Source organism: Aulonocara stuartgranti (genome assembly GCF_965226115.1).
Source record: "Aulonocara stuartgranti genome assembly, chromosome: 1".
In the NCBI taxonomy this organism is placed as follows: domain Eukaryota; kingdom Metazoa; phylum Chordata; class Actinopteri; order Cichliformes; family Cichlidae; genus Aulonocara; species Aulonocara stuartgranti.
The window spans coordinates 39,896,503-39,922,658 of record NC_138939.1 but is presented as its reverse complement, the minus strand read 5'-3'; the positions used below and the strand labels follow the sequence as shown (position 1 = coordinate 39,922,658).

At 40.1% G+C, this 26,156-nt stretch overlaps 1 protein-coding gene and 1 long non-coding RNA gene across 9 annotated transcripts in view; one reads left to right on the top strand and one right to left on the bottom strand.

Annotated features, from left to right (window-relative positions):
• Nucleotides 1–26,156, bottom strand: part of LOC309705044 (multiple epidermal growth factor-like domains protein 11) — a 245,181-nt gene that overhangs the window by 119,033 nt on the left and 99,992 nt on the right. The window lies entirely within an intron of this gene.
• On the top strand, nucleotides 1,307–25,491 carry LOC309705596. The gene is made up of 3 exons (XR_014276582.1): nucleotides 1,307–1,350; nucleotides 7,918–8,087; nucleotides 25,447–25,491. It is a non-coding gene; the product is annotated as an uncharacterized lncRNA (long non-coding RNA).

The window sequence follows — 26,156 nt, the reverse complement described above, 5'->3', positions numbered from 1 at the left end:
TAATTCCAGCATATCTGTTGTACTTACATGTTGGACGGCTGTTGGTACCTTACAGAGATTAGATATGACCATTATCATGCTAGCATAGTTAGAACAGGAAAAAACTACGTTTCTGTAAAGATTTTACAGTGTTAAAGTCATTGCAGTTAGTTACACTTCAGGCACACATCTAAGTGTTACATGGTTATAAGCTGCAGGACTCGTGCTAATGCAAACAAAATGACAAAAAGTGCTTTCTTTCTTTTCTTTCTAACATTCAGACAGATTCATACTCCAATGGATGCATCGTGGAGCAACTTGGAGTTAGTATCTTGTCTGGCATGCAGACTGGAGCAGCCATGGATCAAATCACTAACATTCAGATTAGTAGATGACCTGCCCTAACCCCTAACATGTGCTGGACAAAACTAAATCATGAAATAAGGAGGGGGGAGGTGAGGCTGGCTGAATTTTATTCTTTGTTGACTGAACTTAGGAAATTAATTCGTTCCAGAGGGTCTTTCGTAAGTCAAAAATTTCGTAAGTCGAAGCACCGTTTTCCATCGCCTTTTGAGTGAGGTGATGCTGGCTGAAGACGAAGTTCTTGGTGGAGGCTGAAGAAAGCATACGTATGCATGCATACATACGTACGTGTACATGTGCATAACATTATGGAATTTAATTCTAAACTTTAAAACTAAAACTTACATTTACGTTAATTAATGTACGTACGTACACTGTGCAATGATATTTTTTAAACATTTTTTGTAAACTCGCTCATATTTATGCCGGCCCCATTATGAATGAACGATAGGCTAATTGCAAACGAAAAGCACATGGAATAGCGCACTGCAACAACAATACGTCTTTCACGTGGAACAGCGAAACGCATTTCGCAAACGGGCATTTGTCGTACCACGGGCAAAAATATTGCCGTTAAGTGCCTTCGTAACTTGAATGTTTTGCGACTGCTTACCTTCCCCCAAAGAAACATAACCAAACAACAATCCCTGACTAACTAAACAGAAAACTGTGCCCAACTGAAAAGGCAAGCCACCCCTACTTCCTCCTGGATCCACAAAGCAACACAGGGCACTAGTGATGGGTCAGTCGCGAAAGAAATGCGAAATGGCTCTTTGACGTGAACGACGCGAGCCGGCTCCTTATCGCGAGCTGTGTTTTTGTTTTGTTTTTTCTTTCTCTCTCTCTCTCTCTCTCTCTCGCACTTTTTCCCGCTTCACTCCGCACGCGAGCCTTGTGCTTTACGCTGGGCGGAGGGGGGAGGGGCGGTAGTTACACTCTCAGTAGCACAGGAACAGAGCGGGAGGGAGAGAGAGAGAGAGCCAGGGACAACAACGTCACATTAGAAAGGTATAGTAATCATCCACAACTATATTCAGTTGCAGATGATAAAGGATTCAGAAAGTTTATTCATGCAGGTCCATATGACAGAGAATATGCATGTTCTTTTTGTTTTCATATTATAATTTATATTTAATTGTGTTGTGGTTTGCAGTGTTTTGTGTTCTTTTCACTTTAAATTTGTGAAAGGAAAAAGCTGAAAATTTAAATAGTTAAAAGTTGAAATGTGAATAATTGATTTTTGTATTATATGATTTATTTATTAAATTTTATGTGGAGTGAATAAATAAAAGTATATTTACGGTGGCACCTACAGACAAAGCACGTACAAACTTCAAATCACGTACGAACCCTGAAGCACGTACAAACTCCAAAACATGTAAAAATACGTAAAAAAAACTCCAAAACACGTACAAACTCCGAAGCATGCACAAACTCCAAAACACGTAAAAACTCAGAAGCACATAAAAACTCAAAACACGTACAAAAGACAACAGAAGTGCTCCAGGATGCTAGGGGGCAGTGTGGAGCTTTTGTTACCTTGTGGCTACACAAGCCAGCAAGTACCAACGACTGGATTTGGTGTGTGGTAATAACAGGTAAATGAACTTTTTTTTAAAAATTATTTGACTATATATGAATGCTTGTGTATAAATACAAAAAACAATACACATATGCTTTCAATTGTGTAATTTAAGTGATCTAGTAGCTCTGCTCAGTTAACGCTAGAAATGTGTTTTGGAGTTTGTATGTGTTTTGTCTCTAGGCAAGGCAAGGCAAATTTATTTGTATAGCACAATTCAACAACAAGGTGATTCAAAGTGCTTTACAGAGACATTAGAAACAAAAACAAATAAAAAGCATGATTTAAAATTGATTAAAACAAGCAAACAAACAGACTAACTAACTAAATACACACATTTCACACCTGTTCGCGCGATCTGAACCCTTATCGTAAGGGGAGCTACCAGTCCTTCTGTGGACGAGCTACTTTCTATTTTAAATTCAGGGAATTTAAAATACTCTCTAGACCCAGTCTAGACCCAGTTGGGGAGCTACCCAGAGCTCTAAACCCACTTAACAAACAAACAAACAAACAAACAAAACAGTATATAAAATCAAAACAGATAAAATCAGAAATAGATAAGATCAGTAGTTAGTGTAAGTTTTGAAATTTAAGCTTAAAAGTGTGAATTTGGTGCTTTATTCAAATGCAGCTGAGAATAGGTGAGTCTTCAACCTGGATTTAAATAAACTGAGTGTTTCAGCTGATCTGAGGCTTTCTGGGAGTTTGTTCCAGATATAAGGAGCATAAAAGCTGAATGCAGTTTCTCCGTGTCTGGTTCTGACTCTGGGAACTGATAAAAGACCGGATCCAGATGACCTGAGGGACCTGGAAGGTTCATACTGGGTCAGGAGGTCACTGATGTATTTTGGTCCTAAACCATTCAGAGCTTTATAGGCCAGCATCAGAACTTTAAAGTCTATCCTCTGACGGACAGGCAGCCAGTGTAAAGACCTCAGAGCTGGACTGATGTGGTCCACTTTTTTGGTCTTAGTGAGGACTCGAGCAGCAGAGTTCTGAATGAGCTGTAGTTGTCTGACTGATTTTTTAGGTAGACCTGTAAAGATGCTGTTACAGTAATCAAGCCTACTAAAGATGAATGCATGGACTAGTTTTTCCAGGTCCTGTTGAGACATCAGATCTTTTATCCTTGAAATATTCTTGAGGTGATAGTAAGCTGACTTTGTTGTTGTCTTAATGTGTTTTTCTAAGTTTAGGTCTGCATCCATCACTACACCCAGATTTCTCGCCTGGTTTGTGGTTTTTAGGTGTATAGATTGAAGTTCTCTGGTGAACTGTAATCGTTTTTCTTTGGCGCCAAAGACTATTACCTCAGTTTTGTTTTTGTTTAGCTGGAGAAAATTGTGGCACAACCAGTCATTAATTTCCTCAATGCATTTACCAAGAGCCTGTACAGGGCCTCGGTCTCCTGGTGACATTGTGATATATATTTGTGTGTCATCTGCATAGCTGTGGTAGTTTATTTTGTTGTTCTTTATAATCTGTGCCAGTGGGAGCATGTAAATGTTAAACAGAGGGGGTCCCAAGATGGAACCTTGGGGAACTCCACATGTGATACTTGTCTGCTCGGATGTGAAGTTACCTATTGATACAAAGTATTTCCTGTTTTCTAAGTATGTTTTGAACCAGTTTAGTACAGTTCCTGAAAGACCTGCCCAGTTCTCCAGTTGTTTGAGTAATATGTTGTGGTCAACTGTATCAAATGCTGCACTGAGATCCAGTAAAACTAAGACTGACATAGGGGCCACCTTATATATTTATATATAAACATATATAAATAAAACCACTTTTTTTTACATTAGTAATTCCTTTTGTGCATAATTTTATATTATTGTTAATAATAAATTAATTAAAGCAACAAAACAACCCGAAGAGCCAGTTCGGAGCCGAAAGAGCCAGAAATCCCATCACTACAGGGCATGTCCCAGCCCCAGCCGGTTGGGGTAAAATCGACCATGCCTCCAGAGCAGCATCCAATCCTGGCACACGATCTTTGGGATCCACCACTCCTGGAGGCGCACCTGCAGAGGTGTGAGTCACATGACTTGGACTCGAGTCAGACTCGAGTCATTAATTTTATGACTTTAGACTTGACTTGAAAAAATGTTCTAAGACTTGTGACTTGACTTGGACTTTTACACCAATGACTTGTGACTTGACTTGGACTTTTACACCAATGACTTGTGACTTGACTTGGACTTTTACACCAATGACTTGGGACTTGAATTGGACTTGAACCGGTTTACTTGAAAAGACTTGATATTTTACCCCAAATATAAAATTTAACATGCATATTATATAGAGATTGAAAATGTGACGTCATTCACGGGTAGAACCGCAAAGGATTCTGGGAACTCGTGGCAAGCGGTACTAGCGCACGCAGGCTTTCAATTAAAATCAGTTATACAGCGATAAAAAGAAACACAAAAATGTCAAGAAGCTGTTGTATTATTAACTGCAATAGCCGGTCGCATGACAGCCACGGGAAGCCGACGGGTAAAGAGATCGGTTGTTATCGGATTACGTCGTTGAAGAGAAATTGTTCGAGCCATGTTTCCGAAGTAACAAAGGCGACTGGATTGCAGCCATTCAAAGACAAATTATAACGTCCCAGAACACTCCAGCTCACAGGTTAGTCTGCTCCAAGCATTTACACGAAGGTCAGTGTTTTTTAGTAGTTAATGCGTCATTTTCATAACATAATTGGTGATATAGGTTACAAGCAAGTCTGGCGCTGAACAGAAATTGTCGCGTTATGCTCCTTTGTTTATTGTGCATAAATAGTGAATTGTCCTGACACAATATTGTGTTTCGCTTCTGTTATTATGGTACATTGACAAAAACATATACTTTTATTCACAGGATAAAACAGTTGTTTTTTATCACTAATTGTCCAGTGCGATTACAGCATACAATATTGTTGTCACTGCTACATTTCTGTGATGCTACCAGAAATTATTTCCACTGCTAATTAATTACCATTGAGCTCAAAGGTCCTATTAATAAACGGTTAACGAATGTGTATTTATGACGACGATTTGTGAGACTGGTAAACTTATGATACGTACGATGGTCTTTCGTTCTACACGGTGCATTTCAAGGTCCTGCACCCATCCGTCGGTAAACTGTACCTGGGCTTGTTGCAGTGTCCTGAAGTTACTAAACTTCATGAGTGTATGCACTCACTCCAAGAAGCATATAATTATAAATATGCATATAAATATTGTTAAAAGTCCGCTTGTTCACTGTAGCTGTTTTATACTACGTTACCCATGATGCACCTCGGTATCTGTACTTCCGGTTGGGAACGTGTTCAGCGCAGCGCTGCACAGATGAGAGATGACCACACACACACACATATCCATATACACACTCACACCCCCGTTACCTGCATGTGAATACTGTAATGCCTCCCTACCAACGCTGTACATCCTGTTGATGTCATCTGCCACCTCTTTAGTAAAGTTATTTGAACTACATCACTGTGGAGTACCATTCCTTCTGACCGAGGACGACTCAGTTGAAGCGTGATCGGCAATCAGTGCAAACATACATTACAAATATGCTACGATGAGATAGCTGACTTCATCTAACTAGCAAATGTTTTCCAGGCTACGTTGGTGATGCAGTTTTTTTTTAAATGATATTTTTAAAAAAATATCATTTATTTATGTATGATATTTTTGTCATGCGATTTTAAAGCCAGTCCTACAACCGCATCCAAGAATAACATGCAGCTTATCTCAGAACTGTCGGTGAAAATTATTCTTGGAGCTAGGTTTAATTGAGCTGCATTTTAAAGAGGTGCAATTTCACAATTTGTGTATATTTTCTAAGTTCACTATTTTGTCATGTGTTGAGAAAAACACAGATTTAAAAATTACATGGTCTAATATTTACATTTAGCATATAACTGCAACATTATTTTTTTTTGTTTGTTTTTTTTAAAGACTCGAAAGGACTTGAAATTCAAAATTTCAGACTTGTGACTTGACTCGGACTTTTACACCAGTGACTTGAGACTCGACTCTGACTTGCCTGACATTACTTGAGACTTGACTTGAGACTTGAGGATAAAGACTTGAGACTTACTTGAGACTTGCAAAACAATGACTTGGTCCCACCTCTGCGCACCTGCACACTCGCATTCACATATCAGAACCCCAGCCCACGACGGCAGCCGCAACATAATAAATGAAGCAGATTTAATAAGGCCTTTGCACTTTTAGTGCTCTGACCTAATAAACATACATAGACTAATTTGGGTTCAAGTGGTAGATTATTGCTAGTGATGAGCACTCATGGTAGGATAGGAACATATTCTCCTTTTTTTTTCAGAAACCAGATTTATGTAAACAAAGTAAAGATTCCTGAATAATTGGGTCTAATAATCAAGAGTACAGTTACTGAACAAAATAATTGTGATGATGATTTCTGCCATATTTACAACCTCTCTCACTAGAATTGCTGCCTTGTTTGTCCAGTTTCATCAAATCAAGTGAAACATTTGTTTGGACACAAACGATCCTGCAGGAGGAGAAATGTTTAGGGCACAAACCACAATATGAGCTCACTGAGGTACCAAGATGCATGTGAAGATAGGCTCGAAGGGAATATTGTCTCTTCAAGTTTGAATGTAAGTCAGCTTTTTATTTTAAAAATCTCCTATCTAGTGAAAAAACAGGTAAGGGTAGAGATGAATCCATGGAGCAAACCGCTGTGATGCAGCTTTCTTTGAGTCTGTTCTTTCCCTTAAACAAATAATAAATAATTAATTGTACTAAAATAGGCAAGTCAGGTTCCTCAAATACTTGCACCCTAATCTTTGTTCATAAATTACTGTAGCTGAAAAACAAGACACTATCAAATTGTTTTTTTGTCATTAATAGATACATGATGGCAATTAAATTAACTAACTGAAAAGAGAAATAAAATAAAAGTAAATTAAAAAATTACATAAATCCACATTCCCAGGATACACATATATGCTACAAATATATGCTTTAAAACACACACAAATGATAAATATTACTGAACAGAGAGGACCAAATTGTTTGTTGCAGGGATGAATAAATGATTCTAAAATTGTTCTGTATCTGTCACCAAGCTCACCTTTGAGATTTCACCCTGTCAACATGTTGGGGATCAGTCCTGCTGTCAACCAGCAAATGCATTCATTGCACTCACAGTGTCAGTTAGGCAGAAGCCGTCCAATCAGCACACAGACAGCAAAATGTATTCGTATAGACACAGAGACACTTCAGCTCCATTCTTCAATATTAAATCAGTGGCCTTTGTGTCAAAAACCAGTGATGAGGGAGAACTGGTCCATAGCTTATTTTCCAGGACTTTGATGCGATCTTAAGTGATGGCTGCTTTCCTGTTTTGCATTTACTACAGACACTGGCCTGGTTTAATCTATTATTAAATGTTGCTCTCTTATTATATTTATTCCAGACAAATTATTATTGTTGCTTCCATAAACACAAAGTTGATAACTACCTGTGCAGCACAACAAAGAGTGAATCCATAACAGCCAAACAGCAAAATAAGAACTCTGAAAATAATTAGTTAGTGGACTTATGGTTGCAGCAGGTTTAGAAGGGCTTTATTTATATAAGAAAACAAATATCCCCCACAGAATCCACAGAATCATTGAAGAGGGTCAAAGCAGAGGGTAGCAATGAGTAACGAATACAATATGTTTACATTTCCAACAATTTCAGCTATTGCCCACCGATTTACTCAGTTGTATATAGTATTTGTATTTGTATTCTATTTTTATCTTATTGTATATTTATTTTATTTTATTCTACTGTATATAGTATTTTATTTTATTCTATTCTGTACAGCTGTGTACTGTATTTATTCTTATTGTATTCTAATTTTTGCCTCATAACTTTTGCACTGTCCACTTCCTGCTGTGACAAAACAAATTTCCCACGTGTGGGACTAATAAAGGTTATCTTATCTTATCTTATCTTATTCAGCGCTTTATTTGAGGCCATGCTGCTTGCATGTAAAAAATGATTTTCATCAGCACACTGTCAAGACAAATAAGAAAAGAAGAAGCAGCAGCGGGGGCTGTGGGTATTTTTCTGTGAGCCACACCGACTTCCAAAAGAAACCCAACAAAGTCACCAATAACAACGCTTTGGAGGTAAGAGTGTGCTGCTAACTGTGTGGATTCTCCTTTCAGTCATACTTTGAAACACCGTGTATGTCAAGCAAAGTTGAGTTAGGAGACAGGCGACCCATATACAAACAGGCAGGCTTGTGCTTAATTCAGAGCCATTGATTTCCAATTTTCAATTAATAATTGTACTTAGTGGCAGCCTATTTCAGACTGGATAGGATGTGGGTCAGTGGAGGACAGGCCAGATGGATGATGCAATTTAATGCTCACAGGCCTGGAATAAAGTCTCACTTTAATGTGACTGTAGAGTACACCCAGCACAGACACACGCACACACAGGCAGGTATAGCCAACTTCCTCGTTTATTGATATATTTGTATTTTGACAGCTGACTCAGTCGCACCGTCTGTCAGCTCGAGCCCAGCTGATCTTCCTTGGCCGCTCCTCCTCGTCTCACTATAAACACAGCGGAGGAGACCATCATTAGTCCATAAACAATATCAGCTGTTCTTACCAGCCTCGCGGCGCCGCCCCGTTGAGCCTTCCGCTCCACTCCTCCCCTGCAGCTGCGCCCGGGGCCACGCCTCCGCCACAGTGACACTAACTGACTTAATAACTGTTAGCATCTGCATTTGTTCGTGTGACTCACTGAGTTACAGAATAGTCTTTGAGTGAGTCCAGTTAATAAACCAGGACTGTGTTAATCAAAGCTAGGAAGTCTTTTCCATTCCTCGGGTAAATCTTCCTACATTAGTAGCTGACTTCTCTTTGTTGCACTTTTTGCATCGTAGTTCAAGACTAAATAATTGCTGTCATTAGTGGCTGTCAACAACTGTGATGTGGAATGATGCACGTGTTCATGCATCATTCAGTCTGACATAGTCTAGCTTGCTTTGTGTAGTAATTGCATTTTAATGACCTCCTTTTATGCAAACTTTTGGCATAAATCTGAGCTCATGCCACGGTCCTGGGTCTGTGACCCAGCGTTTTGTGTTTTGAGTTATCGTTAATAGTCTTTGATTTCTTTATTATTTATAGTTTCTAGTCTCTGGTTTCTGTCTCTGTGCTTCCCCTGCGTTCCTTGTGTTATGTTTTCATGTCTGTGCTTCTCATTGTTTCAGTGTCAGTCCGCGTCTATGTGCCTGTCTCGTGTTTCCTGTTTTACTTTGATAGTCTCGTGTGTTACGTTGGTGTTTTCAATTTTGCTTCCCTCCGGTCTCGGTGTGTGATTTCTCCCAGCTGTGCTCTCCTCCCGCGTCTCATTCCCTCGTTATCCCTCTGTGTATTTAAGCCCTTTGTCTTCCTCTGTTTGTTGCTGGATCGTCTGTGTATCACCTACTGCATCTCCCATGTCTCAGATCCATTCTTTATTCTTGTTTTTTAGGTTTCTCCTAGTTTAGGTTTTGCTAAACACCTGCTGTTGTCACCTTTTGCTTTTTTTGTAATCTGCTCCGCCGTAATAAAGCCTCACTCTCAGTTCAAGTCCGTCATCAGTGTCTGCATTTGGGTCCAATCTCTCTCCGCTCCTCGCCGTCTGCCACAGCAGAGGTGACAGCTCAGGTCTAATGGCTTTTGGCAGGTGGCTATCCTTCCACTGCTCCACTGACATATATGAATAGTAGAGATGTCCAGTTCTGACAGCCATTTGGTTGGGTCAAAGTTCAGGCCATTAATAAAGTACAGCATGTGAATCTGGATGCAGGCCTAATCTCAGCCTGCCATCTAGGCTGGGCTCCTAGAAATGATTGCAACTGAAATGGAAGGTAACCCAGAAGTTAGAGCTACTGTGATTGGTTTATATATGATCCTGGAAGCTTTTTCAAGTTAAAACTAAATTTTAGATTTGAATTACAATACCCAAAGCCACTGGATCAGAGTGTGTTTAGGATCAGCAGTGTAATGTAACTTGGCCCATCTCCTCAGGAACTTTGGAAATGAGTAATTTAACATATTTGTATTAAATAAGTATTTCTGTGTTATGCTACTTTCTACTTGTACTTGATTGTACGCCATTTATTTTAAGGTGTCAATAAAAATCATCCAGTATATTCCTTTGCACTACACAACACTTTCCAGCAATATAAGTGATTATATTAAGTGCTGAAACATTAAAGAGATATGTACATATTACTTACCGTATTTCCCGGACTACAAAGCGCACCTGAATATTAGCCGCACAAGCTAAAATCAGGGGAAAATCCTGTTTTGTACATACATTAGCCGCACCTGACTAAAAGCCGCAGGTGTTTCAATGTTGACTTATCATATGTAAGAGAATATGCACAAAGGGAATTGTCAGGAAAGAGATGGCTGTTTGGAGACACACCCCTTTTATTAATATTTTGAAAAACAAGTTATGGGTACATATTTGCACATGTAGTACATAACAATAACCTACAGCACACCAGAAAAATAGATTCAGCCTACCTTTTAGGCTCAGGTGCAGCGACACGGCTTTAACAAGAAGAAAAGTCAGTCATTCACCATCTTTCTCTTCTTCCTGCGCTCTGAAACCACCAAAGTCCTCTCCTCCAGTGTCAGATACGAACAGGCTCAGGATGGCTTCGTCATCCACTCTCAGCTTCTTTCCTTCGTTGTCACTTTCAAAACAAAAGAAATCCTCGTTGTCAATGTCAGTGTCGAACACCCTCAGAAGGGCCGTGGCGGTGTCCTCCTCTCCATCATGCAGCAGTCCAGCCCTTCAAAATCCGTTGGTGATCGTGGATGTTTTCGCACTTTTCCACGCTGTCAGAATCCACCGGTAGAGTTGGGCATAACTTGCTTTTCGCAAGTTTATCGCCGCTCGTCATCCATGCCTCCCGCTGAACGCGTAGCGCTACTTTGAAGTTTGTTTTTCGCGCTACTTCGTACGGCACTACGTTGCCTGGCGGACGGACATGTGACTAACATACCACTCTTGAACCCCGATCCTTCCGCCAGGCAACGTAGTGCCGTACAACAGCGGAACAAACAAAACAAATCGTCTTACGATATGACAAAAATCATGGACAATCCATAGAAAAGCCGCACCTGACTAAAAGCCGCAGGGTTCAAAGCTTGTGCAAAAAGTAGCGGCTTATAGCCCGACAATTACTCAATAATTACGATTCAGTACAATGTGTCAGATTCTGAAAATGGCCATCCTGCATAAAAAGTACTTTTTACTTTAGGAACTTTAAGTATAAGTATATTTTGATGTTAAAACCATAGACTGTATAAAAAAATTGAGTTTGTAATCATGACGTCATCCACTGAGTTTTGACTCTGCATTCTGAAGCCTCAACATGATCGTTTTAATGTTGAGCAACAGACTAATACAGTGTTATTGTGTAGTTGTTATATCAGCGTCCCTCACCTGGAACGCTACAACAGACAAAAGATGAATATATCTCCTCGTCTTCACCCCACAAACAGTCATAGCAGAGACGGCTCAAACCGACGACCACAAAGTTACTATCAGAAACAGAAAACGTTCAATAAGACCATCCAACATCATCCATGAGGTACTTTCATCAGTAACTGGGGGCCAATGCCCATGATTGTCATTGCAGGTACTGTGCTATTATCATTACAGATAAACCCCACAGTAGTATTCATTATGTCTGTTTATTAAATGATTAGAGATCTTCTTGAAGCACAGCGAGATTTGGGTTTGTGTATGGAGTCTATAAGGAAATTTGAGGCTCTGGTTTCTTTCCAAAGTCCAAACACATGTATATTAGGTGTTGTGCTCAGCTACATAAAGTGTATATAATGAACTCCATCAAGGGGTGAATGTAGCTCGCAGTGCACAATGCTTTGATTAGTCATTAGGACTACAAAAGCTCTTTATAGCTGCTCAGCCGTTTCTCTACTCTTAAAGTATAACTGTGTAAAGCTCTGTCAGTTCATATTGTTCCTAGTTTGTTTTGTTTTTTTCATTTTTCTTTTATTTACAGTCCTGGAAAAAAAATTCCCCACAAACGATAATTCTATTTCCAAACTGTGAGTACGCTCTGAGTCACAGTGCATCCTAGAGATCAACTAGCTTTGGGGAATCCTTTAGGAATCAACACGACAACTTCCCCACTCACTTTGAGGTCATACTGACTCCCCCCTGTATACCATGAGCTCCACTGAGAAAGGTCAAGATGTCCTAAAGTGCAAAATGACTGCTGGAGAAGTGGATGGTGCAGCTATGATTGTGCTCTTCTCCTCTGAGGAAATGTAAAATGGAGGAAGACGGCCGATGAATAATTCCTAACCATTTTCAAAGTCAAAGTGAAGTCAGTCATGTGGAGAGGAAAAGGATCTATCATGCTGGTCATTTTGGCTGAAAGGTGGCAGTGGACGATAAACAAGTTTGTTTGGAAATTAATCAGAGTTCAGACGAAGAGAGAAAGAAAGAAAGAACGAAAGAGAGAGGGAGAGATGAAGAAATGCCGAGAATATGGAGAGGGGAGCAGGCAGGAAACCAGCAGTGAGTAGCCAAGTCGTTAGATTCCTTAATGGGTTGTCTATCATGAGGTTTGGCCCGCGTGGGCTCACGTGGCACTGGAAGGAAAATGGGTAATCAAAAGGTTTCTGAGGTGAGATGTGAGTCCATTTCCCCCCTCACTCTCAGACACACAAGATTGATGCCATACAGAGAGGGAGAGAAAAGGACTCTCTGGATTTGATGGGAAAACAGCAGCCTGAAATTTATTTGCTGATCGAGGCTTTTTTCTCCATATCTGTTAACAGAGCCACTCAGAAAACAACTATTCACTTCAGTTGCTTACATATCAAAGTCATAGAGAACTAACACAATGCTCATGCATTTGCATAATGAGCTGCAATTGCTGTTTAAGAAAGAAATGCCTTGATTAAACGAATAAATGCACACTAGAATATAAAATCAGAACAGGAAAGAGTAAAATGAAAATTTCACGACTCATTTAGCACTTACATTTTCCATGCATGAGGCAAAAGTCCATTTCGTTTCTTCAAATCCTGTTAAATCTTTGTACATTTTAAAGGTAGATAAAGTACTACTCAAAGTACTACCATAAATTAGCGATTAGAGGTTAGCACTGACTGCAAAACAAAACACTTCTTTTGTAAACACAGGGAATAACTTCACATTTCTGAACAATGAAAAACCAAACTACAGAAACATCATCAAACTATAAAACAGCCATTCAAAGTGTGGCGTCCGTGTTATGTCAATCTATCTCTCTGAGCAAGTCACACAATCTACCTGATTCTCCAATGATAATGTTCCACGAGTCAAAAAAGGAAAGATGAAGGAAGTAAAAACGTGCTCACTTACACTACACTGCAAAAAGTATTCACTCGCATAATAATTGAATTCAGGCGTTTCAATCATGGCCACAGCTGCATAAAATCAAGCATAGCTACTAATTATTCCACAGTCAAGTGTTAACAGTATTATTCAAAGTGAATGACAGCGACTCAGCCATGAAGTGGTGGGCCACATAAAATCATAGGGCAGGATCAGCAGAAGCACATAGTGCGCAGAGATTTTGGAGATTACAAACCTCCAAACTTAATGTAGCCTTCAGATTAGCTCAAGAACAGAGCATACAGAGCTTCATGTCATTGGTTTTCATGGCTGAGCTGCTGCATCCAAGCCTTACATCACCAGGTGCACTCCACAGTCTAAGATGCAGCGCAAAGTAAAGTGCATCTCCACCGAACTCTAGAGCAGTGGAGACATGTTCTCCAGAGTGACAAATCACGCTTTTCCGTCTGGCAGTTTGACAGATAAGTCTGGGTTTGGCAGCGGCCAGGAGAGCAGTACTTATCTGGCTGCATTGTGCCAAGTGTAAAGTTTGGTGGAGGGGGGGGGGGGCTATGGTGTGGTGCTGTTTTAGTAGCAGTAAAAGGAACTTTTAATGCTTCGGCATACCACAACATTTTGGACAATTTCAGGCTCCCAACTTTGTGGGAACAGTATGGGGATGCGCCCTGCACAAAGAAAGGTCCATAAAAACATGAGCATGTCTGGTGTGAAAGAACTTGACCACACAGAGTCCTTAACCTTAAATTGACAGAATGCCTTTGCCATGAATTAGGGGGTGCTATGAAAACTTTGAGAAGAAAAGACCCTAGGCCTGTGAGAGCCAATAGAAACAGAATAGAAACATGCTGTTCATCAACTTGGCTGCTCATAGCCAAGTGAAAGCCTCATGGTTTCATCCACATTTACTAATACTTTAGAAAGAAATGTAGCTTGTTTGTAGCTACACTTGGAGACCAAGCTTAGTGAAACGGAGACCCAGCTCTGCAGCCTAAAAAAACCTGTAGCTAGCCAGCCTGTAGTCAGTGTGGGTGAATGATGTTACCACTAGCTCTCCTCCAGCAGATGGTCAAGCAACGAGCAACCAGGGAAAACAGGCTGGCTGGGTGACTATGAGGAGGAAACATGGTCCTAAACAGAAGTCCCTGGTACTCATTCACATTTTCAAATGACATTTCCCCACTCAGTGATACAGCCAGCGAGGAAAAACCACTGGATATTGATGTCTGTGAAGGTTCTCAGTCATCCAGGTCATCGTAGTCAAAGGAGCTTGCAAAGAAAAGTGTCTGGACTTCTTTAAGTTGCTTGAAGACGTTTCACCTCTCATCCGAGAAGCTTCTTCAGTGGATATTGATACTGTTTTGAAGAATGTGAAGCTAGAGACACCAGCAACCATAGTGAATTGTCTTCAAGGAGCCAAAGCAACCAGCTGAAACTGCTGGCTAAGGATAAATGTAGATTTCATAAAATAATAATTGATAATAATAATAATTGATGATTTATCAAACTTGTCATCTGATTTGGTACTCAGTTCAGACAACATGATTACTGTGGGTGATTTTAACATCCATATAGATGCTGAAAATGACAGCCTCAACACAGCATGTAAGATTTTAAACTCAATGGGCCTCTCTCAAAATGTGTAGAGGCCACCCACCACTTTAATCACACTCTGAATCTTGTTCTTAAATATGGCATAGAAATTTCTTCCTGAAAACCTCAGTGTTTCTCGATAACACAGCAGTGGTGAATGTATTTCATTACAGTAGATGTCTTTCTGAAAAGCGCACCTTAAAGTGTTGGGATGATCTGATATCCTCGTGTTGGTGTTGTTCCCAGACCATCATGAAAATGTTGTTCCAGGTTCAACATTGCAAGTGACCAATCACATTGTTGTGACGTTATTCCTTTGCGCGCCAAGCCATTCGTGCATTTATGAAATTCCAATGTTGCAAGGACAATATCAATTCTGCTTACTGTTTATTAAACGGTTAGGGTTAGGGTCAGGGTCTGTTGATCGGCAGACAGAGGCGGTTTCACGCAGCTTAAGTACAGTTTTTTGTTTTACGCCGGTTTTTCCCGAAGTCGCAAAAGTATGACGTCACAACATTCTGATTGGTCACTTGCAATGTTGATCCTGGACCAACATTTAGTATGATGATCTGGGAACAACACCAACACGAGGATATCAGATCAACCGTGTCACATCTCAGTAATTTAGAGGTTCTTCATTAAATCTGGAAGAATAATTTCTAGCTCCGTAAAGCTAGAACATTCAACTTCTATTCAAAACTACTGCTCAACAACTTCCTATTCTTCATGCCACTCCATCATGGTTTGGTAGTGGCTGAAGCGGAAGATTAGCAGGTCACCTACTAACTGAAAGGTTGGTGGTTTGATCCCTGACTGCTCCAGTCTTGCATCCTTGAGCGAGATACTAAGTTGTCCCCACTGCAGACAATGGAATATGAATGTGAATGTGTTAATGTAAGACAGAAAGCACTTAAGCATAGAAAAAGTGCTTGTGTGAATGGGTGAATGATGCATGTTGTATTAAGCACTCGGAGTGCTCCGGGAGAGTGAAAAAGTGTGATATAAGAATCAGTCTATATGCCATCAGGTTTCTCTTCACCACTACAGCCAGGCTGACAAAAAGTCAGAGGTCTGTTAAACAGAGAAATTCTTTAATCTTTACTAGTTATGGGTCCATAAATTTTAACAATTAGAGAAAAAAATTACACATAACCGTCTCAGAGATGTTACATTATGTACGGCAACTTTCAGTACTAGTGATATTTATTTAGAGTCTTTCTCTCTGACTGACTCTTCTGAGTTACCTTTAATAATCACTTCCTTTCATCAGCATGTTTATGAGATTCCAGTCTGTTCAAAGAAGAGCTAAATCTTAAATATGATCAATCTGTAGGGATGGGAATCAAGAACTGGTTCTTGTACAGAAATCAAAATTTCATATCAAATAAATGCAATATCAAACATCCTTGAAAGAGTAGTTGTCAAACAGCTAACAGATCATCTGCAGAGGTTTATTTGAAGAGTTTCAGTCAGGTTTCAGAGCTCATCACAGCACAGAAACAGCTTTAGTGAAGGTTACAAATGATCTTCTTATGGCCTCTGACAGTGGACTCATCTCTGTGCTTGTCCTGCTAGACCTCAGTGCAGCGTTCGATACTGTCGACCATAATATCCTATTAGAGCGATTAGAACATGCTGTAGGTATTACAGGTACTGTGCTGCAGTGGTTTGTATCATATCTTCCTACTGAAACTGAATTTTTAATTCCCACTGTAACCAAAGTGCATGTTCATAGAGCAAAAAAATTGGGGTTTTTGTTTTCACTGTATTTTTGCATGGTCTTTATGTTACAATATAATGTACATCTGGGGGACTGTTGTTGTGATTTGGCGCTATAGAAACTGAGTCAATTTCTCCCATAATTACGCTGCAATAGGCTACTGCGGACTTTCCTTGATGCACTGATTAATTTTTATGTTGTTTTATGTTTTTCACTCACTATGTGTTTATACACCACTCTGCATTTATTCACCAGTTATTATTATTATTAATCCCAGGCTCTCCTCCACAGTGTGTCTTTATCTTGTCTTCCTCCCATCAACCCTTAATGGTGGTAGCAGATGGCTGCCTCTCCCTGAGCCTGTTCCAACGATTGAAAGTTGATAAGAGTAGAAGCATTGATGTCCGTTTTGATGGAGAAGTATAGAGATGGTCAGAAAAGCATATGATAGCATGTCAAGTGAGCAACTGTGGTACTGCATGAGGAGGTTGAGAGTAGCAGAGAAGCACGTGAGGCTGGTAAAGGATGTGTATGAAGACAGAGAGGTTCAAGGTGGAGATGGGGCTCCATCAGGGATCTTCTCTGAGCTCCTTCTTGTTTTCAGTGCTGATGGACAGACTGACAGATGGGGTCAGACAGTAGTCTCCTTTGACTATGATGTTTGCAGTCAACACTGTGATCTGCAATAAGAGCAGGAAGAGGTGGATTTATGTTTTGGAGAGAAGACGAATGAAAGTGAATTAGAGGGAGAGAAGTGCAACAGCGGTAATAAAGTCACCTTAATTTAAATATGTGTGGTCAATCATCCAAAACAACAATACAAGAGAGTTAAAGAAGAGAGTGCTGGTGAGTTAAAGCAAGTGGAGACAGTGCGAAAGGGAATTTATCACTGAATGATAGCAGCAAGAGTCAAAGGGAAGGTTTACAAGATGGTGGTGCGACCTCTGTAATGTATGATTTGTAGAAGTTGGCACTGACATAAAGACATAGGCCCAAGAATTAGAAATGATATCAGAGGGCCAGCTCAAGTTGAGTGGTTTGAAGACAACGTTAGAGAGCCTAGATAGTTTTGATATGTGTAGATGTGGAATAGTGGCTAAATTGGACAAAGGATACTGATTATGGAACTGCAAAGTAGGAGGAAAATGGAAGACCACAGAGAACATTCATGGATGTAGTGAAGGAGGGTATGCAAAGGGCTGGTGTGGCGTGGAGACAGGTGATCCACTGTGGCAATCCCTAAAGCAGGGGTGTCCAACTCCAGTCCTCGAGAGCTACCGTCAGTGTTGGGGAGTAACGGAATACATGTACCGGCGGTACGTATTTAAAATACAAAATATGAGTAACTGTATTCTGTTACAGTTACAGTTTAAAAATGTGGTATTTAGAATACAGTTACTTTGTTGAAATAAATGGATTACACTGCGGTACTTTCCTGTTTCATTTTGTCGCGGGTCAGGACTGTTTGGGTTTGTTTGACAGCTACGTTCTGTTGTTCCAGGCGGCAGCGTTACGGTTGCCATGGTTACAGGGTGATGCGCGCTCTCTCTGTGACTGTGTGTTTCCTGGGTGAGAGAGCGCCTTTTTGTTGTTGTTGTGCTAAGCTAACAGGCAGAATGCTACAGGCATAGCTCTAAAGAATGTAGCATCATGGGCAGTGTAGTCCGTGCTGCAGGGAGAATGGACTGCCATACCCGTTATGTGTCTGTGAGCGCGAGGAGGGAGAAAAAGGGGAGTGGAAAAGTACGAGCTGTCATCGAGCAGAAACGGGAGCTGGAAGCATGTAAATATAATAATAACCACTGCAGCCAAAAAGAGTGCCTGACGAGCCCAGTTGTAAGTAAGCTGTTAAGACTCGACTGTACACCTTTCAACGCCTCTCTCTGTCTCTGGCTAGCAAAGTTGACCCAGACAACAAAGTAAAGCTAGTTTTCGGCTACGAGCTCAACATGAACCCGATATATTAGCCAGAGGTCCCTTTACTACGGTTCGGAGCCGCGGACCTTCAGTAACAGTAATAAATCACAGCAATAGTACATTCACGTTGTTGTAAACAGCATGATAATATATTAAGTAATCCAAAGTATTCAGAATATGTTACTCTCATTGAGTAACGTAATGGAATACATTACAGAATACATTTTGGGGCATGTAATCTGTAATCTGTAGTGGGATACATGTTAAAAGTAACCTTCCCAACACTGGCTACCGTCCTGCAGCTTTTAGATGCATCCTTGTTCCAACACACCTGAATCAAATGAATGGCTTCTTATCAGGCTTTTGCCAAACTTGATGGCATGCTGACGAGGTCATCCAACCATTAGATTCAGCTTTATTGGTGTCACGTCCGGTGTGGCAGACGTGTGGAATATATTAGGACCCAAAATGCGGCAGCTCAGGTGCAGGTGAGTATTTATTAAACAAAAGGAAATACAAACAACAATGGCACTGGGAACATAAAACTAGAATCTAAACTGGGTAAAACTAACAAAACAAACCAGAAACGAAGATGCAGGGAGGAAATACACACGGGGAGACGCAGGGAGACCGAGGGGAAACAACACAGACGAAGAAGCCACGAGGACGAGGTGACACACACTATAAATACACACGCCAGGAATCAGGGGATGGGAAGCAGGAGGGGAACACACCTGGAAGACATCACAGCTGACGAGGCAGGGGGAACGTAAACAGAACACACTGACATCAGACAGAGACCTTCACAATAAAACAGGAAACACATACACGCAATGACACAACACACAAACTTCACACAAGCTGGAGAACACAGAACATAGGAACATGAAACGTGAACGTACAAGAACCCCAAAATGACCACAGAATAAGAATAACATAAACACGGAGTCACAGACTCCGGATCATGACAATTGGAGTAGGGACGCATCTAAAAGCTGCAGGACAGTAGCTCTCGAGGACTGTAGTGGGACACCCCTACCCTAAAGGAACCAACTGAAAGAAGAACCTTGTGTAAAGTATTTACGTGAGAAAGTGTTTTCCCCACAAAGTTGATTCTGCGATTTCAGTGTAAAGGCTGAACAGCCAACATTCAGATGTGCACAGGCAGCTTTCTGGGATTTCCTTACCTGCATGACTGAGTATGCTTCAAGACGGGAAAGTATTTGACGATTAATGAAACAAAAAGCTCACAATGCACAAAATCCTTTCCATGATCCATTTAAAAGAATCAATTTTGTTTATTTAAAATAAATAGGAATAAAATTCAAACTGGTGTTCCAATTTATACTTTGACTTAGATCTTCAAGGAAAGAAAACTCTGAGAACAGAAAGAATAGTTGACACTTGAATTTCATCACTGAGACAAATTTCTGATATTGTGTAGGTTCATTTATAATCTCCCTGTTATCTCAAGAAAAAAGATAAATATGATGAGAATGGAAAAAACCATTAAAGATCTTAAATTGGAAAAAAGATGAGGTGAAAGGAAGGCTGTTTCTCAGCGTCTGCTGAATTTAAGAAGTAAAAAAGGTTTCATTTTGATGTTAAATTGAGCTCACTTTTGTCTGTTTGGGGAAATAGCCTTGACAAAAATGGTCTTATTTTAAATTCTGCTTTCCTTTAGAGCACAGCGAGATCGCAGACCATTATCTTTAAAGTGCAAAATGAACTTTAGACTCCTTTCTGAATTATTATAAAAAAATTAAGATAAGACCTCTGGAGATGCTTAAGTGCAATTGTGGTCATTTATTCAAAACCTCTTTCAAATTGTATAAATACTGCAGACATATATGACCAACTACTGAAAGTTACCATGAGTGCAGTGCTTTGATATTCAAACACTATGAGCACAGAGAGAGCCCGAGTTTCCAGGGGCCTGTTAATGTCTCCTGAATATCAGTATTTAACACACACAAAAAGCTTTCAGTGACATTTGAAAACTGTGCTTTTTAGGGGACTGTGGCTTTGATTGTGTTGTTCCCTGTAATTTAACAGGAAATGCTGAAGGATCATTTTTCTTACACTTGCAACAAGCGTGGAAAAAAGCCATGCTTCATTGCTTTGAGCTGAATCACTGCTCCCCACTGCAAGAGACTAACACTGCAGCACCAAACAGTGAATGCACAGAGCCGATCGCCCCTCGGGGTTTGTGGTGAAATTTGATTAAAAAGTTTGTTGGTAAATTAATTTTGACCAAACACAAGGGGCATGCTGATGCAGCTGAAGCTATTAATTGGAGTTGGCAGTGGGGCAAGTTCATTTGTCAGCATTGTGTGGATTTGTGTTTAAAGCTGTGTTCCTGTTGAGCAGGACAACCAGTGTCCCTTTAGACTGCGTGCATTATCACTTCCAACTAAATGAAGTCCAGGATCATGAAGAGGAGGTGTAGCTACACACACTCGTGCAACAAGGACAACAGTGTGTCCTAGAGTCTGCGCAATGCATGCATAACCAGATTATTTACAACACACACAAAAGAAGTGAAGACTCCCGTGTGGTATACGAGTAAATTGTTACTTCATTTGAACTTATATCACCTGATAATATTATATATAATGTAACAAAGTTGACAATTTGCACATTTTTCTTCTGAACAATCAAAAGGTGACTTTCAGTCATTCAAAATAAACCTAACTGCATGAATATGGTCAGAAAATGACACGAACAGCAGAACTTTCTCAGTTTTTGGACCTATGGACTATATCGATCAGCATGACTGCACTGGGACCCCCATATTAAAAACTACTGCTCAACAATTTCACTTAACAACAACAAAAGAGACATGGATGGAGTAAAATGTTGCAAAGGTAATCAAGTTATAATCTAGCATGTAAACACCAAATAAAATTAAATTTAACTACAAAATCCATTAACAGGCACTAATGAGGAAGGAGGAAGAATAAAGGTGAGAACACAAGCTAACCATCACAATAAAACAGCAAGTATAAAGTCAGACCAAATGTCTTTGACCAAGACAGACAGCACGAGGCACAGCGAGGGAAAAACACAAAGGAAAACTTGTAGGAGAGAGCACAGGTTACTGCAAAGAACAGACGTTGTGTTTCTACAGCCTGTAACACAATAAATCTAAAGTAGTAGTTTATGTTTTGACATCAGAGGAAATACCTTACTGTTTAAGTTAGAAATGATCCAGTTACTGAATGAGATGTGATGAGTCTTTGACACTGGACATTTATATGAAATTAACAACCATATTTTTAAGACACCCATACATTATGCTAACACTTGTTTGATATTCTAAATATGTATGATCCTCTCTCTCCCTTCCTAACCACAGTTTTTCATACAGTTCCTCCATGCCTTTCCATAGGAACTCATCACATCATCCCTGCAAAGCTGCACTTAATGACTTGCTGATACGCTTTATTATAAAAGGCCAGTTTTCTCCTGAATGAAGTTCAAAGCAGGACAAAACCCAGAAGACCCACTGGCTAATGGCTGCTGACCTCACAGTATCACCTCCTCCAACATGGGCAACAGTTATTAGCAGCCTAATGAACTTGATGCTAATGAAGAGCAGTGGGAGTTCAGAATCATCTGCTGCCAGACAGAGCGAAGCTGACAGACTACATGATGCTGGGGAAGTGTGTGGCATTCACAATTCAGTGGGCATAGATTAAAACAAAGAGACAGAAACAAACAAACAAAAAAGCATCATGCAATAGAAGGATACTGAGATCATAAAAGTAGAAAGGTTCTCACTGCGGGTTTGAAGGCAAATACGTTACAAAGGGAAGACAATAAATGCAAATACTTTGTTATTTTCATTTACTGGCTAATTTTGCTTCCATGGCATGTCTTCTTTCAGACTTGTGGAAAAAGTACCAGTCAAAAGTTTGGACACACCTTCTCATTTAATGGTTTTCCTTTGTTTTCGTGACTATTTACATTGTAGATTCTCAGTGAAGGCATCACAACTACGAATGAGCACATATGGAATTATGAAGTAAACAAAGAAGTGTGAAATAACTCAAAACATGTCTTATCCCAGCTATCATAGAGACCGCGTACACCCTGGGCAGGTCGGCAGTCTGTCGCATAGAGACAGGCAACCGTTCGCGCTCACACTAAGATTCACACCTATGGGCAATTTAGAATGACCAATTAACCTAACCCCACTAACTGCATGTCTTTGGACTGTGGGGGAGAACATGCAAACTCAGAAAAACCCCAGCCAGGTAGTGGAATCAAACTCACGACCTTCTTGTTGTGAGGCATAAGTGCTAATCACTGCACCACCGTGCTGCTCACGCCTAACAGCTATTTGACCATAAAGGTCTGATTCACACAGCTTGCTCTGAACAGTTGATGCAGATGTGTCTGCTACTGGAACTCAGTTTGCAGCACTGTCAGCAAAGCAAAGGGCGGCTACTTTGAGGAATCTAAAATATAAAACATCAGTTTTCTCTTTGCTACGTAATTCCATTTATCTTGTTTCATATATTTGATGTCTTCTGTTTGTACCTATAATGTAGAAGGTAGTAAAAATAAAGAAAAAACATGAGAAGGTGTGTCTCAGTGAAACGTAACAAGACGAATCAAGGAAACTTGAAATCTGTACCTTCAGCTGAAAGACAAAGCAGATAAGACTTTACCTCCGTAGCTGTGGACAACAGCTGTGATGTCCATAACACAGCCTACTATATGTGTATGTGGGATAACGACGTTTGAAGCAGATCAAGGATAAAGTGACTGAAATAAAACCAAAACTGAAATTGGTATTTTTGTACTGAGTTATACACCAGGAGGTGTTGTGTAAACCGTTGTTAAAAATGAACCTTGTCGATGTTTTCTGAGAAGAAAGCCAAGGACATACTATGTCTCTCTGATGCAGAACAAAAGGCAGATCTTGGATTTGCTCCAACAGTTAAGCTGACTTGAATTCACTTGTTCAAACCCAAAACTGGTAAGAAATCTATCACTGAACAAGAAGGTGCAGATGCAGTAATACCAACAGCACGAATAGCAATCACACTCCTAGTTATGCAATAGGACAATGATCCCAAGAACACCATCAAATCCACAACAGAAAAATCAAGACACCATGACCCAGTCAAAGTCCAGGTCTCAACCCAACTGAAATGTGGTGGTGTTTCCTTTCCTCTCCTGATATATGCACAGCTGTTAGAACACAATTACAATCTTTGCACACATTTCATGAAAGCAACGAGTGCTTGGGCTCCTACTTTTTGTGGAAGATGTTGAGATTGATGACAGTATTTCCTTATTTATGGAGCGATATAAATTAATATCCAAAATCTCATCTGTAAAATGCACCTCGAATATGCCAACACTGTAATATTTAAGTGTAAAATGCCCATATTTCTGCCCTGGATTTATTAGTAGTCGCCTCAGTTTTATGATATCTACTAGTTCAGTTATCACCCTTCTAATATTTATGTCTTTCAACATTACTTTTTTAGTGCACGTTAATTGTTTCTCCCAAACTCTACGTAGCATCTGTGTTAAAGGGAAAGATTAATTGCAGCATGTCTTAAGTGAAAAGACACAAACACTTCAATGTTCTTCGAAGCTAATTCTTTTTCAAGCATGGCTGAATTTTTCATGAGACCATCTACTAATGTCTGAGGTGAAAAGGTGTTCTTGGACATTAACCTGCCAGTCTGCAGCTGCACTGGATTATGGGACTGAGAAATGGGCCAAAGCATCTAGATAATGCAAATTTGTTATTCTAACAAAACCAACTTTACAGGGAACAGAAATGAGAAAATTAACAAGGAGGATTATTTAAGACAACATTTTAGTCCAGCTTAGTAAGATTTGTATCCAGCATTATATTAACAACACGATATTGTCTCTGGCCTTTGGAAACTATACCACCGCGGTTTACTTTTTAACAGCTCAAAGCCTGCAGCTTTCAGCAGTGTGCCGGCTGCTGACAGGGGAGCTTACATAGCATGAATGAATGAATCACTAATCATTCAAGGCCTTTCAAAATATTTTTCAGAAGTAAGAACAAAGTGTTAGATTTTTAATACTAACACATGGTGTGAACACTAAACACTGATTGCTGGAAAGGTTTGTCAGCGAGGCTGCACTGCACTCACTGTACAAAAGTGTAAAACAATGTGATATATGTATATATATACACATATGTATACAATGTTGCAAATGCCTGCATTTACAGTAAAAGATGGATATTGTAAACCTCTAACTAAAAGTAAAATAGCATAACCTGAACCTGATTCAGAAAACACAGAAAACAGAACCAAAAACTTAAAAAGCATGAACATAAATAATCTGTGGCAAAAAGGCTTGTAGAGAGTTGCTGACTGGCTGGGAACAAACAGGCGAGCAGAAATCAAAACCAGAAGCTGAGGCAGAGTTGCACTGCAGTGAATCCGTATGGATTTTGTGCAGCTGAGCTGAAGAGTGGCACCGGGAGATAAGAAGAAAGGCACACAAGAGGCAAACAAAAGAGTGAAAATGGAGAGCAGCAGCTGTGGGAAAGTGCAGGCTGCATTACGATGTTGCACACCTTGATAAGCTTTCTCAAACACGGAAGCCAGCAGGAAGAATTGTGCGAAACTTGGTTCTTACAGAGACTTGGCCCGCAAAGAGACAATGTATCACTGTGGGCAGTTATATGATTGAGTGTGAGATTGTCTACCCCAGCTTTTCTTTCACTGTGTGTGTGTGTGTGTGTGTGTGTCTGGGTTTTATGTCTAGCATGTCTGGGCACAGTAGTGAGGTGACATGTGACCACGCTGGCCACTGAGAGCCACATGTCATCTCAGCAAACCTCACCAGACCAATTTGTCCTTTTACAGGAATATTTCTTGGTGAAAAACGAGGGCGAGACACCAGAAGTAAAGCAAAAACTCGTTAGGTAAAACACATCACACACAACAGGATTAACAGGTTCCCTATTTGCTATTTTTAAAAGTGATGTACAGATTTGACAAGAAAACAACAGTAAGTGGGTCAACTCGATGTCACACTGTCCAGAGGCAAAGCAGAAGCTGCAGTGCCAGCAGGGCACTGTCAACTCAGTATAACAGCCAAGAAGTTACTAGTGAGCAAGTATGAAGTACATTACAGGGTCCTTAATTACCAGAAATTATTACGTTAGGCAGGTAATATGTATTTACCTGTAATTTTGTTAGTTATGTCAGTTTAAACGTTTTCCCGTGATTATTTTCACGTTGGCCTGAAATAAATTATCTCCCTCTGTTCTGACTGCAGACTGAAACTTACTGCGACTTCTGCCTGCATGTACTTTTCGTGGTTTGGTGAGGCACCGTATTAAATGGACACAGCATCTACAAGTTTGCTCTGATCTGAGGTTTCTGAAAAGGATGATAAACTGGGAATCATTGAGTAAAATCTCATTGAAGCAAAACCAATTACAAAAGTTATTCCAGTAACGTTTCCGATAGATGCATCAATGTATTTATGCTGTGCTGTAAAATGTGCGATTACTAAGGATGTGTGATTTCCTACATTGCTGGTGTCACCGTATGTGATGCTCAGTGATTTG